The sequence below is a fragment of the Pseudophryne corroboree genome, chromosome 1 (genome assembly GCF_028390025.1).
Source record: "Pseudophryne corroboree isolate aPseCor3 chromosome 1, aPseCor3.hap2, whole genome shotgun sequence".
NCBI lineage: Eukaryota > Metazoa > Chordata > Amphibia > Anura > Myobatrachidae > Pseudophryne > Pseudophryne corroboree.
The window spans coordinates 313,297,151-313,310,587 of NC_086444.1; the positions used below are offsets into that span (position 1 = coordinate 313,297,151).

At 45.1% G+C, this 13,437-nt stretch overlaps 1 protein-coding gene across 24 annotated transcripts in view; it reads left to right on the forward strand.

The window, feature by feature from the left end:
* PITPNM2 (phosphatidylinositol transfer protein membrane associated 2) overlaps window positions 1-13,437 on the forward strand; it is a 545,353-nt gene that overhangs the window by 100,839 nt on the left and 431,077 nt on the right. For 21 of the 24 annotated variants that reach the window (XM_063964525.1, XM_063964523.1, XM_063964544.1 and 18 more), the window contains exon 2: window positions 11,307-11,393. The exons of 1 other annotated variant lie outside the window; for it this stretch is intronic. The gene's annotated coding sequence lies outside the window, so the exon portion shown is untranslated. The remainder of the gene's footprint in view (window positions 1-11,306; window positions 11,394-13,437) is intronic. 2 more of the 24 variants (XM_063964527.1, XM_063964526.1) reach the window with 1 other exon arrangement.

The following is a 13,437-nucleotide window of genomic DNA, read 5'->3' on the forward strand; positions in this document are numbered from 1 at the left end:
ATAACAGACACAGATGTCGACACGGATACTGACTCCAGTGTCGACATCGATGAGACTGGTGTACCCTCCCAATAGGTCCACCCGTTACAGGATTGAGGCGATGAAAAATGTATTACACATTTATGATTATACCCCAGGTACCACATAAAAGGGTATTGTGTTTGGTGAGAGAAAACTATTAGTAGTTTTTCCTGCATCTGAGAAATTAAATGAGGTGTGTGAGGAAGAGTGGTCTTCCCCCGGTAAGAAATTGATAATTTCTAAAACAGTTCTTGGCAGCGTACCCTTTCCCGCCAGAGGATAGGTCACGCGGGGAAACACCCCATAGGGTAGATACAGCGCTTACACGCTTATCAGAAAAGGTGGCACTACCGTCTCCGGATAGGGCCGCCCTGAAGGAACCTGCTGATAGAAAGCAGGAGGTTACCCTATAAGATATAGTCACACACTAGGGCATCATATTGCGACCAGCCGTTGCTTCGGCATGGATGTGCAGTGCTCCCGCTGCGTGGTCAGATTCCCTGTCGGAAAATAACTATGGATAGGGACAATATTTTGCTGAAAATAGAGCATATAAAAGACGTGGTCTTATACATGCGTGATGCACAGAGAGATATTTGCCGGCTGGCATCAAAAATAAGCGCTAGGTCCATTGCCGCCAGACGGCGGTTATGGACTTGGCAATGGTCAGGCGATGCCGACTCGAATCGGCACATGGAAGTTGCCCTATAAGGGGGTAAAACTGTTTGGGGATGATCTTTCAGACCTCGTTTCCACAGCTACTGCTGGGAAATCAATTTTTTTGCCACAGGCTACCCCACAACAAAAGAAAGCACCGTATCATCAAGTACAGTCCTTTCGGCCCCAGAAAAGCAAGAGGGCTAGAGGCTCATCTTTTCTGCCAAGAGGCAAAGGTAGAGGAAAAGGCTGCAACACACAGCTAGTTCCCAAGAGCAGAAGTCCTCCCTGCGTCCGGTAGGTCCACAGCATGGTGCTGGGGCTGCTCAGGCGGACCCGGGTACGGTGGGGGCCCGTCTCAGATATTTCAGCGGACAGTGGGCTTTCTCACATGGATCCCTGGGTCCTTCAAGTAGTATCTCAGGGGCACAGGCTGGAGTTCGAGACGTTCTTCCCCCCGCCGTTTCCTAAAATCTGCCTTACCGGCACCTCCCTCTGCCAGGGAGACGGTGTTGGTGGATATTCAACACTATAATCACAACAAGTGATTGTCAAGGTGCCCCTCCTTCAGCAAGGAAGGGGTTACTATTCCACAGTGGTTGTGGTACCGAAACGGTTCGGTGAGACCCATCTTGAAATGAAAATACTTGAACTTTTATATCAGAAGATTCAAGTTCAAGATGGAATCGCTCAGGGCGGTTATTACGAGCCTGGACGAGGGGGATTACAGGGTCTCCCTGGACATCAAGGATGCGTACCTGCATGTCCCCATTTACCCTCCTCACCAGGGGTACCTCAGATATGTGGTACAGGACTGTCACTATCAGTTCCAGACGCGGCCGTTGGAGTTGTCCACGGCACCGAAGGTCTTTACCTAGGTAATGGCCGAAGTGACGATACTCCTTCGCAAGAAGGAAGTTTTTATTATCCCGTACTTGGACGATCTCCTGATAAAGGCGAGGTCCAAAGAGCAGTTGGTAGTGGGGGTAGCACTCTCTCGGGAAGTGCTACAACAGCACGACTGGATTCTCAATATTCCAAAGTCACAGCTGGTCCCGACGACACGTCTTCTGTTCCTGGGAATGTTTCTGAACGCAGACCAGAAAAGAGTGTTTCTTCCAGTGGAAAAAGCCGAGGAGTTGTCATCTCTAGTCAGAGACATCCTAAAACCAGGACAGGTGTCGGTACATCAATGCACACGAGTCCTGGGAAAAATGGTAGCTTCGTACGAAGCATAATTCCATTCGGAAGACTCCACGCAAGGACGTTCCAGTGGGACCTGTGGGACTAATGGTCCGGGTCCCATCTACAGATACAACAGCGGATAACCCTGTCAGCAAGAAGCAGGGTGTCGCTGCTGTGGTGGCTGCAGAGGGCTCATCTACTAGAGGGCCGCAGATTCGGAATACAGAACTGGGTCCTGGTGACCAAGGATGCCAGCCTTCGGGGCTGGGGTGCAGTCACACAGGGAAGAAATTTCCAAGGAGATTTCGCTTCACATAAATATTCTGCAGCTAAGGGCCATTTACAATGCCCTAAGCCAAGCAAGGCCCCTGCTTCAGAACCAGCCGGTACTGATCCAATCAGACGACATCACAGCGGTCGCCCATGTAAACAGACAGGGCGGCACAAGAAGCAGGATGGCGATGACAGAAGCCACAAGGATTCTCCAATGAGCGACCTACACCCAGGAGAATGGGGACTTCATCAGAAGTTTTCCAAATGCGGTTAAACCGTTGGGAATGACCACGGGTGGACATGATGGCGTCCCGCCTCAACAAGAAGTTGAAAAGATATTGCGCCAGGTCAAGGGACCCTCAGGCGATCGCTGGGGACGCTCTAGTGACACCGTGGGTGTACCAGTCGGTTTATGTGTCTCCTCTTCTACCTCTCATACCCAAGGTACTGAGAATAATAAGAAGGCGAGGAGTGAAAACCATACTCTGGGTTCCGGATTGGCCATGAAGAGCTTGGTACCCGGAACTTCAAGAGATGCTGGCAGAGGACCCTTGGCCTCTGCCGCTCAGACAAGGCCTGCTGCAGCAGGGACCCTGTCTGTTCCAAGACTTGCTGCGTTTGACGGCATGGCGGTAGAACACCGGATCCTAAAGGAAAAGGGTATTCCGAAGGAAGTCATCCCTACCCTGATCATAGCCAGGAAGGATGTCACCGCAAGACATTATCGCCGCGTTTGGCGAAAATTTGTTGCTTGGTGGGAGGCCATGAAGGCCCGACGGAGGAATTTCAACTATGTCGATTCCTGCACTTCCTGCAAGCAGGGGTGACGTTTGGACCTCAAATTGGGGTCCATCAAGGTCCAGATTTCGGCTCTGTCGATTTTCTTCCAGAAAGAACTGGCTTCACTGCCTGAAGTTCAGACTTTGGTTAAAGGAGTACTACATATTCAGCCTCCTTTTGTGCCTCCTGTGGCACTTTTTGGATCTCAACGTGGTGTTGGATTTCCTAAAGTCGCATTGGTTGAGCCACTTAAAACCATGGAGCTAAAGTATCTCGCGTGGAAAGTGGTCATGCTGTTGGCCTTGGCCTTGGCCAGGCGTGTGTCAGAATTGGCGGCTTTGTCATGTAAAAGCCCTTATCTGATTTTCTATATGGATAGGGCAGAGTTGAGGACTCGTCCTCAGTTTCTCCCGAAGGTGGTCTCAGGTTTTCACTTGAACCAACCTATTGTGGTGCCTGCGGCTACTAGGGACTTGGAGGATTCCAAGTTGCTGGACGTAGTCAGGGCCCTGAAAATTTTATTTTTCCAGGACGGCTGGAGTCAGGAAAACTGACTCGCTGTTTATCCTGATGGCACCCAACAAGCTGGGTGCTCCTGCTTCTAAGCAGTCTATTGCGCGCTGGATTTGTAGCACTATTCAGCTGGCGCATTCTGCGGTAGGATTACCGCAGCCTAAATCAATAAAAGCCCATTCCACAAGGAAGGTGGGCTCATCTTGGGCGGCTGCCCGAGGGGTCTCGGCTTTACAACTTTGCCGAGCTGCTACTTGGTCAGGAGCAAACAGGTTTGCAAAATTCTATGAATTTGATACCCTGGCTGAGGAGGACCTGGAGTTCTCTCATTCGGTGCTGCAGAGTCATCCGCACTCTCCCGCCCGTTTGGGAGCTTTGGTATAATCCCCATGGTCCTTACGGAGTTCCCAGCATCCACTAGGACGTCAGAGAAAATAAGAATTTACTTACCGATAATTCTATTTCTCGTAGTCCGTAGTGGATGCTGGGCGCCCATCCCAAGTGCGGATTGTCTGCAATACTTGTACATAGTTATTGTTAACTAATCGGGTTCTTGTTGTGAGCCATCTATTCAGAGGCTCCTCTGTTATCATGCTGTTAACTGGGTTTCATATCACAAGTTGTACGGTGTGATTGGTGTGGCTGGTATGAGTCTTACCCGGGATTCAGAATCCTTCCTTATTGTGTACGCTCGTCCGGGCACAATATCCTAACTGAGGCTTGGAGGAGGGTCATAGGGGGAGGAGCCAGTGCACACCAGGTAGTCCTAAAGCTTTCTTTTTGATCCCAGTCTCCTGCGGAGCCGCTATTCCCCATGGTCCTTACGGAGTTCCCAGCATCCACTACGGACTACGAGAAATAGAATTATCGGTAAGTAAATTCTTATTTTTTTTTACAACTGTCTTGTCTAAACTATGTTTAACTGAATAATTATGTTTCAGTCATAATTATCATTGTGACACCAATTTGTAATACTGTAGCTACAAGCTCTAAACTGTCGCTATATAATGAGGGCTGTCACTGTATATCAATCAAATGTACATTACCTATTAAGCCTGTGATACTAAAAGGAATACCAGTGTTGTTGGTGCTGCTAGACTGTCCCCCCTCCCCTTACCCAGGTATTAAGTTTAGAGGTGTCTCTACCTATGATTAAGATGTTATCGTCCTCATACCCCACACTATTGTTTGTCAGTAACAGAAGATCGTAAATAAGGAATCTAGACTTCCTCACTCACCAATTGGGCTCTGAACTCCAGTGCAGCTGGTGAGTAACCAACCTTCAATTTGGCTTTCCTCATATGATTGGAGGCACTGCTGTGTGACATGCTATGGTTGGGTGCCCTGCTGTTTTGCTTACTATGGATTAGAGGCCCTACTTTGAGATATACTATCAATCGGAGGCGCTCTTTACCTGGGCCCAGGCCTGTTGGAGGTGCCCACAGGGGTTCTTGGTCTCGCTGCCGCCATCTTCCCACTTTGTATACAGCAGCACTCGGGTGGGAAGAGAGAGGAGCAGTACACAGCAGCCTCTCTCCCCAGCCCAGCAAACACGCTGCTGTGTACTGCGTTGGGGAGAGAGGCAGCTCCTCTCTCTCCCCTCCCAGAAGCAGTCACTTCTCTCTCATCCTGCAGGATGTGTGGGGTGGGGGGATTCGGGGTGAGCGTTCACACCTAATCGCTCGCCTGTGCAGCGCATGGCCGTACAAAGACTAATATTTCGGACGTTTCCTAAGGAAGGGGGCTGGCCGCACCTCACTGCATTAGCCACGTCCTCTCCCAGTACCTGGGCCCAGCACAGCTGTTGGCACCCCTGTCTCCGCCCATTTCCTGGCCACAGCTAATCCTCTGCAGGCTGTGGGTTTACAAAGCAGGAAGTTCATGCTGTCTTTGCCTGATTATTGTGTTCAATCCTTTGATAAAACCTTCAGTTAGTGTTTTTTTTATTGGATTTCCTGTACTGATGTCCCTTGCTATGTTCTTGACTACATCTCTGCTTAATATTTTGGTTATTTACCTGTTTGCAACTCTGCCTGACCAAAGTTCTAATCTGAATTTGGAGCTTAGCCCTGTTAAACCCATAGCTACCATTCATTGGGATTGCAGCAGAGAGTCATATCTTTCTGATGCAGACATGATCAAGAACCATGTCTTTCTGATAGACTTGATCGAGACAACTGTCTTTAGTACTGTATGTTAAAATATAATTTCATTAGCCATTGATTTGTATGGTAAAATGCAAATAGTTTCATTGTTAAACCTGAAATAAGCCTAAAACATATTTCTGATTACTTGTAATAGAACATAAGCTATACTAATTTTTAAAACAATGACATATTCTAAATAAATAAATGTATTTGAATCTATTAGATGTGTTCATGGCATGCTACAGTATTTTCTTGACAGTCTGTCCTACACCAGGTCAATAGCTTTGATCAAAAAATAATGTACCCTGTTAACTGTGTTCTGATGCTCATTTTTATTAAGACATACGAAACCTTGAAGCTGTATTCATTTTTATTTTTGGTGTATGCTCTCTGTATCCTTTCTGTTTTTATTAACATGGAATCGCTTGTGAATTTGTATGTAAACTAGTGCACGGATTGCAACCGATCAGATTAAAGCAATCTTTTTTTAGTATAGTTTAGAACAAGTTAGACCTTGTTGTAGTGGTAGATTGTGTTATATCGTTTTCCCATGCCTTCTGAAATGTTCTACGTGTGCTATAATGTACCTTTCTCATAGCTTGTAAGTAATTTCTTTTGTTTCAAGAGAGCGATTAAATTTGACGCGAGAGAGGGGCAAGTTGCCATTGTAGAAATGCTGCCAGCGCCACCACAACTCACCCCCGGCTTGCCACGGAATTGTGGATTTTTGTACGCAGCCCTATGGGGCTGCAAAAAAAATTCTACAAGTCCTGAGGTATTGTCGGTGCAGCATACAGCCACGCATCTTTGCAGCCATGAGTAATTTGCGGCTAATTTAATCAACACCTCATAATCTGCTTTATCCAACAATTAAAGCTAATATGTGATTATGACATTACCTATTATTTTGCATAACTATTACCCTTACAAGGCTAAAGGTGCCTATAAAACAGACCGATCTGTCCATTCAGCCCAAGAGCCTAACCATGTCCGTTTTGCGCATACATACAGTGGTGCTTGAAAGTTTGTGAACCCTTCAGAATTTTCTGTATTTCTGCTGAAATTTGGCCTAAAACTACCTCAGATTTTCACACAAGTCCTAAAAGTAGGTAAAAATTTTCTTGAGGAAAATGATCCCATATCACATATCTGTAAGGTGCAAAAGTATGTGAACCTTTGCTTTCAGTATCTGGTATGACCCCCTTGTGCAGAAATAACTGCATGTAAAAGTTACTGTTAATTGATTAGTCCTAAACATCGGCTTGGAAGAACTTTGCTCCATTCCTCTGTACAAAACTGCTTTAACTCTGTTATGTTGGTGGGCTTCCTTCCATGAACTGCTCGTTTCAGGTCCTTCCACAGTATTTTTAATGGATTAAGCTCAGGACTTTGACTTGGCCACTCCAAAACTTTACATTTATTCTTCTTTAACCATTCCTTGGTCTACTGACTTGTGTGCTTTGGGTTATTGTCTTGCAGCTCATGGACAGATGTCTTGAATATTCTGGCATAATTGAGAATTTATTGTCCCATCAGTGATGGCAAGTCGTCCTGGGCTAGATGTAGAAAAACAGGGCAAAACCATGATACCACCACCACGTTGTTTCACAGATGTTATGAGGTTTTTTATTCTGGGAAGCAGTGCTCTCCTTTCTCCAAACATAACACTTCTCATTTAAACCAAAAAGCTCTATTTTGGACTCATCTGTCCACAAAATAATGTTCCAATAGATTTCTGGGTTGTCCATGTGATCTTTAACAAACTGCAGACGGGCAGCAAAGTTCTTTTTGGAGAGCAGTAGCTTTTTCCTTGCATCCTGCCATGCACACTGTTGTTGTTCAGTATCCTCCTGATGATGGACTCATGAACATTTACATTAGCTAATGTGAGAAAGGCCTTTAGTTGCTTAGAGGTTACCTTGGGTTCCTTTGTGACCTTGCAAACTATTAAACGCCTTGCTGTTGGCGTGATCTTTGTTGGTTGACCACTTCTGGGGAGGGTAATAATGGACTGGAATTTCCTCCATTTTGTACACAATCTCTCTGACTGTTGATTGGTGGAGTCCAAACTCTTTTTAGAGATGGTTTTGTAACCTTTTCCAGCCTGATGAGTATCAACAAATATTCTTCTGAGGTCCTCAGAAATCTTCTTTGTTCTAGACATGAAACACTTACACAGACATGTGTTGTGAACATCAGACTTTAATAGATACCTGTTCTTTTAAAAAGACAGGTTGTTCAGTCACACCTGACTGTCATCCCATAGATTGAAAATACCTGGCTCTAATTTCACCTTCAAAATATCTGCTAAGCCTAAAGTTTCACATACTTTTGCCACTCACAGATATGTGATCTTGGATCATTTTCCTCAAAAAATAAATAAAAAAAATGAGCACATGTAAAATGTTTTGTGACATTTGTTTGATTCGGTTCTTTTTTTAATCTACTTTTAGGACATGTGCGAAAATCTGAGGTAGTTTTAGGCCAAATTTCAGCAGAAATTTAGAAAATTCTGAAGGTTCACAAATTTTCAAGCACCACTGTATGTATGGAGATGTCTGATGGGCTTGCTGCTTGGGCTTGATTTCTATGGGCATGATAAGACATGGTCATAGTTAAATTATCTTATTAAGATCTGAAAGACCCCAGTGAAATGCTGAATCAGGGATGTCGGTCACAGGCACACTATGATTTGCAGATAGTTGGGTCAGAATTGTGTTGTTTTTTTAAAGAGACAAAAACAGCAGCTGTACCTTGAAGAACCATTCATCACGGTAAAGTCAGATAATCTTGTTGAATACAGCTATTGTCTGCACTGGAAAGTAGTCCTGTGGTTAAAGTAATACCTTAAGGCCCATACACAATGGGCGATTTTGAGCTGAAAGCAGCTTACTTTTGGTTTGTTGAGCTGTTTTCAGCTCAAAGCTGCCCAGTGAGTATGGACAAGCGATGAGCAGTGAGCGCTGATGCACGCTCCCGCATCATCGCTGGCGGCCGCCGTTCATCTATTGGTATTACCATCTACTGGTATTACTTATGGAAAGCCGCTCACCCCCGCTGACATTACTGGGCAGCGGGGAAAAGCGCTCAGTGTACACACTGAGCGCTTTTCAGCCCAGCAATGTCAGCGATCATCGCTGTTCATACACACTGGGCAAAAACGCTCAGTGTGTATGGACCTTAAATCAATATTGTGAGTGATTTTAGTATTGAGGCTGTAGTCTGTTCTGTTGTGTGCAGATAGCATTTTTTTTTTTTTTTACAAAAGTCAAAATGTTTCTTCATTGAATAGTTCCTCCTTCAGTCACAATGGTTTGTCACGTTCCATTTTGATTCTAACATGTTTCCACATTATCACTAATTAAATGACATTGTTGCCTAATTGAGCGGCACACAAGATCTCTCTAGGTGTGACACCATGCAATACAGTGCTGTTGCAAGACACAGTGGATCCACACAAGGACATTCCAAGACAATACAGTGGAGGGAAACATGAACTTTGTAATTATTCTACTGTGATTATGTGTCCACTTAAAAACAGTATTGCAAAGAACAAAATGAAGAGGGCATAGGCTTTATCTCTTCCAGGCCCTCCTTGTAGCTGTTCCTGCTTCCTTCCTTCGCAATATTCAAAAAGCCCTTGTTAACTTTATTTGGAACCCACGTATTGCTGCCAACATCTTGAAAAGACCGGTCTCCGTCGGCGGCAGGGGTCTCCCTGATATTAAACTCTACTATCTGGACTCTAATTTCTCCCATATCGTAACATCCTACGCTACCTCTGGCTCTGTTTTCTGGCTGGATATTGAATCCGCCTACCTTAACCCCCCAGATCTGACCCCCATGTGGGGTCTATCCTCCACATCCTGACCCCCAGCATCCAAACTACTTCCCATCATCAAATTTAACCTTAGAGTCTGGGACTGTTACTCTGTGAAGATGAACCTTACCTCCTTTCCCTCACCCTTGACCCCTATTCGGCAGAATCCCCTGTTTCTCCCTGGATCCTCGGTTATGAGATTCCATACTTGGACTCAGCTTGGCTTTAAATTCCCAGCTGATTTTTCCAACCAGGGCCAGTGGTTATCCCTGTCTAATCCTCAACAGAAAACCCCTTCAAGAACACTCAACACCTTTGAATTACTACAAATTCGACACTTTTTATGCTCTTTACCCTCACTCACAGTACTTCGTGACCTTACCCCCTTTGAAAATATTTGTAAAAAATGCCACCTCTCCAAAGGCTTAATCTCCCAGCTTTATGCCCTCCTAGATTCCAGCCTTCCCTCTTCCAGTCCCCATGAAACTGCCTGGGAACGAGATCTAGGACCTCCCCCTGGAAGTTGAGGATTGGGACGACATGAGACTGGGGATAGCTAAAAGCTCTATTGTAACCAGTATCAAAGAGGCAGCATACAAGATTTATTATCGCTGGTATTATACTCCTGACAGACTCCGTAAACTTTTCCCGTCCTCTTCTCCGAATTGTTGGAGGGACTGTTGTTGCAGAGGTACTATGCTCCAAATATGGTGGACCTGTTCGATCATCGTCTCCTTTTGGAACTTGGTCCATACCCTCCTGAATTTCCTTCTGGAACCCCCTGTGCCAAAAGATCCCTGGATTTTTCTACTCTGTTACCCCCCCCCCCCCCCCCCCCCCACATATTACAGTACCTCCATGACAGAGGTCACGCTTTTGATCATGTTTGGGCTCCTTGGTTGCTTGCAGAGTGTAGGTCATCACCCCACCCCCTCTTGTTGTTCATTTTCACCGTGGACGTCAACTTCTGCTTAATCTCCTTCTTCTTGCTTCTGCTTCTGCTTCCCTTACGGTTATCTCCTATTTCTACTTTCTACCTTTTTCTCTTCTCCTTTTTTTTTTCTTATTTGAAAGATTTCTGTACATTTGTCAATGTGAGACTGTATCGTGGTCCCCCCCCCCTCCCTCCTCCCTCCTATTCCTCCTCACCCTCCTTTTCCCCTCTCTTTACATTTGATACTTTACTGATGTTCTTTTGTTTATACTTTACCTTACAAATAACATGGTCAATATTGGGCTTTGGTTGCCCAACTGTTTTTTCTTTTCCTTTTTGTATTATCTCTCCATTTTGTCTGACCATATAAAATAAAGAATTATAAACAAAAATGAACAGGGAATTGGGATCTTGTAAAAAAATATTTATAAATGAATACATTTTGTAAAAAATACTTCTAGTAACATACAGTATACTGTATCGGATTGGTGTGCTTTTTGTGTGTGTGTCTTGTTGGGAAACAGAATGAACAGATATTAGTGTATGTGGTATCAGTATATATATTATCAGCAATGTTAATGGTGGACAGGTTTTATGAGGTAGGGCTGTGCCAGTTTGACTAGTCTTTGTCCAGCCATTTGGCTAGTTTTTACAATCTAGGAACAAGGGTGCAGGTGCACCACACACCATTAAATTATAATTATAACAACCATCATATCCGAGGTTCTTGACATCAACTGATTGGGTGTTTACCTTTTTTTTTGCCTTCCTTTTTCTTTCCTATTTTCTTTTTTTTTCTTCTTTATCTTACTCAGGCAAATAAAGAAACATGCTAACATGCGTTTATTTCTTATGTACTGAAAATAGGTACCTTGATACTAATGCATGTTTGCTTGGTATAAACATATGGTAAATTAAATTCTGTATCCAGCCATAAATTGCATTTTAAAAATGTTCTTCTGTTTTTTTTTTCCAGCAGAGTGAGGACAACATGAAGGAAATTCTTATGTTGGTGATTTCTCCAGATGCCCTCTGCACCTAAAGAGTAGGAGGAGCCTATTGGGTAAATTGCTATTAAACACTATATTTATGCCTTGAAGATTGTATGTCAACACATATCCCCAGTCCTTTCCTGTTCTTTTTCTGTCTTATGCTGTATCTTGCCTGTGCAGCTGGACATGTTCTGTAACCAGATTACATCCATTTGGTATGATATTTCCAGATATTCCTCTGCTGCCTCCTGCAGAGCCTGTTATATGTCAATCATGCGCTGTTTATTTTCGGAGAATTTCACGATAATTATATTTAATTAAATTTCCCTTGTGTTGAAATCTATTTTTGATTGCAAGGTCACAGTGGACAGCTACTGCTGTATAGTTATCTGTTATCTGTGTATCTTCTGCTGGAAGGTATGCAAGAACAACACATAACAGCAACGAACCAAAACCCACCTAAAACCTATGTGTGTATATACAGGTGAGTGTGTGTGTGTGTGTGTGTGTGTGTGTGTATATATATATATATATATATATATATATATATATATATATATATTTCTCTGACGTCCTAGTAGATGCTGGGTACTCCGTAAGGACCATGGGGAATAGACGGGCTCCGCAGGAGACTGGGCACTCTTTAAAGAAAGATTAGGTACTACATCTGGTGTGCACTGGTGTGCACCCTCTATGCCCCTCCTCCAGAACTCAGTTAGAATCTGTGCCCGGCCAGAGCTGGATGCACTTAGTGGGCTCTCCTGAGTTCACTATAAAGAAAGTATTTGTTAGGTTTTTTATTTTCAGTGAGATCTGCTGGCAACAGACTCACTGCTACGTGGGACTTAGGGGAGAGAAGCAAACCTACCTACCTGCTTGCAGCTAGCTTGTGCTTCTAAGGCTACTGGACACTCTAAGTTATGCTTTTGCCTTCAAGAAGCACTCTCCTCAAAGGTTTTTCTCTGACGTCCTAGTGGATACTGGGAACTCCGTAAGGACCATGGTGAATAGATGGGCTCCGCAGGAGACTGGGCACTCTAAAAGAAAGATTAGGTACTATCTGGTGTGCACTGGCTCCTCCCTCTATGCCCCTCCTCCAGACCTCAGTTAGAATCTGTGCCCGGCCAGAGCTGGATGCACCTAGTGGGCTCTCCTGAGCTTGCTAGAAAGAAAGTATTTGTTAGGTCTTTTATTTTCAGTGAGATCTGCTGGCAACAGACTCACTGCTACGTGGGACTGAGGGAAGAGAAGCAAACCTACCTGCGTGCAGCTAGCTTGTGCTTCTTAGGCTACTGGACACCATAAGCTCCAGAGGGATCGAACACAGGGCCGACCTCGATCGTCCGTTCCCGGAGCCGCGCCGCCATCCCCCTTGCAGAGCCAGAAGACGGAAGATTCCGGAGAAAATCGGCGGCTGAAGACTCCGGTCTTCAATAAGGTAGCGCACAGCACTGCAGCTGTGCGCCATTGCTCCCACAGCACACCACACGCTCCGGTCACTGGTGGGTGCAGGGCGCTGGGGAAGGGCGCCCTGGGCTGCAATTAGTATACCTTGAGTGGCAAAATGCACATAATACAGTTCTAAACTGTATATGTGCCTAATCCCCCGCCATAATTATTATTAAAAAAGCGGGAGAAGCCCGCCGCTGAAGGGGCGGGGCTATTTTCCTCAGCACAGCCAGCGCCATTTTCTCTTCACAGCTCCGCTGGAAGGACGCTCCCCAGGCTCTCCCCTGCAGTATACACTACAGAAAGGGTAAAAAAGAGAATGGGGGCGCATAAATTTAGGCGCAAATTGTGATATAAGCAGCTTTTGGGGGAAAATTCACTTTGTGTATAGTGTAAATCCCTCTGTTATATAGTGCTCTGGTGTGTGCTGGCATACTCTCTCTCTCTGTCTCTCCAAAGGACTTTGTGGGGTCCTGTCCTCAGTCAGAGCATTCCCTGTGTGTGTGTGCGGTGTGTCGGTACGGCTGTGTCGACATGTTTGATGAGGACGCTTACGTGGAGGCGGAGCAGGTGCCGATAAGTGTGATGTCGCCCCCTGTGGGGCCGACACCAGAGTGGATGGATATGTGGAAGGTATTAACCGACAGTGTCAACTCCTTGCATAAA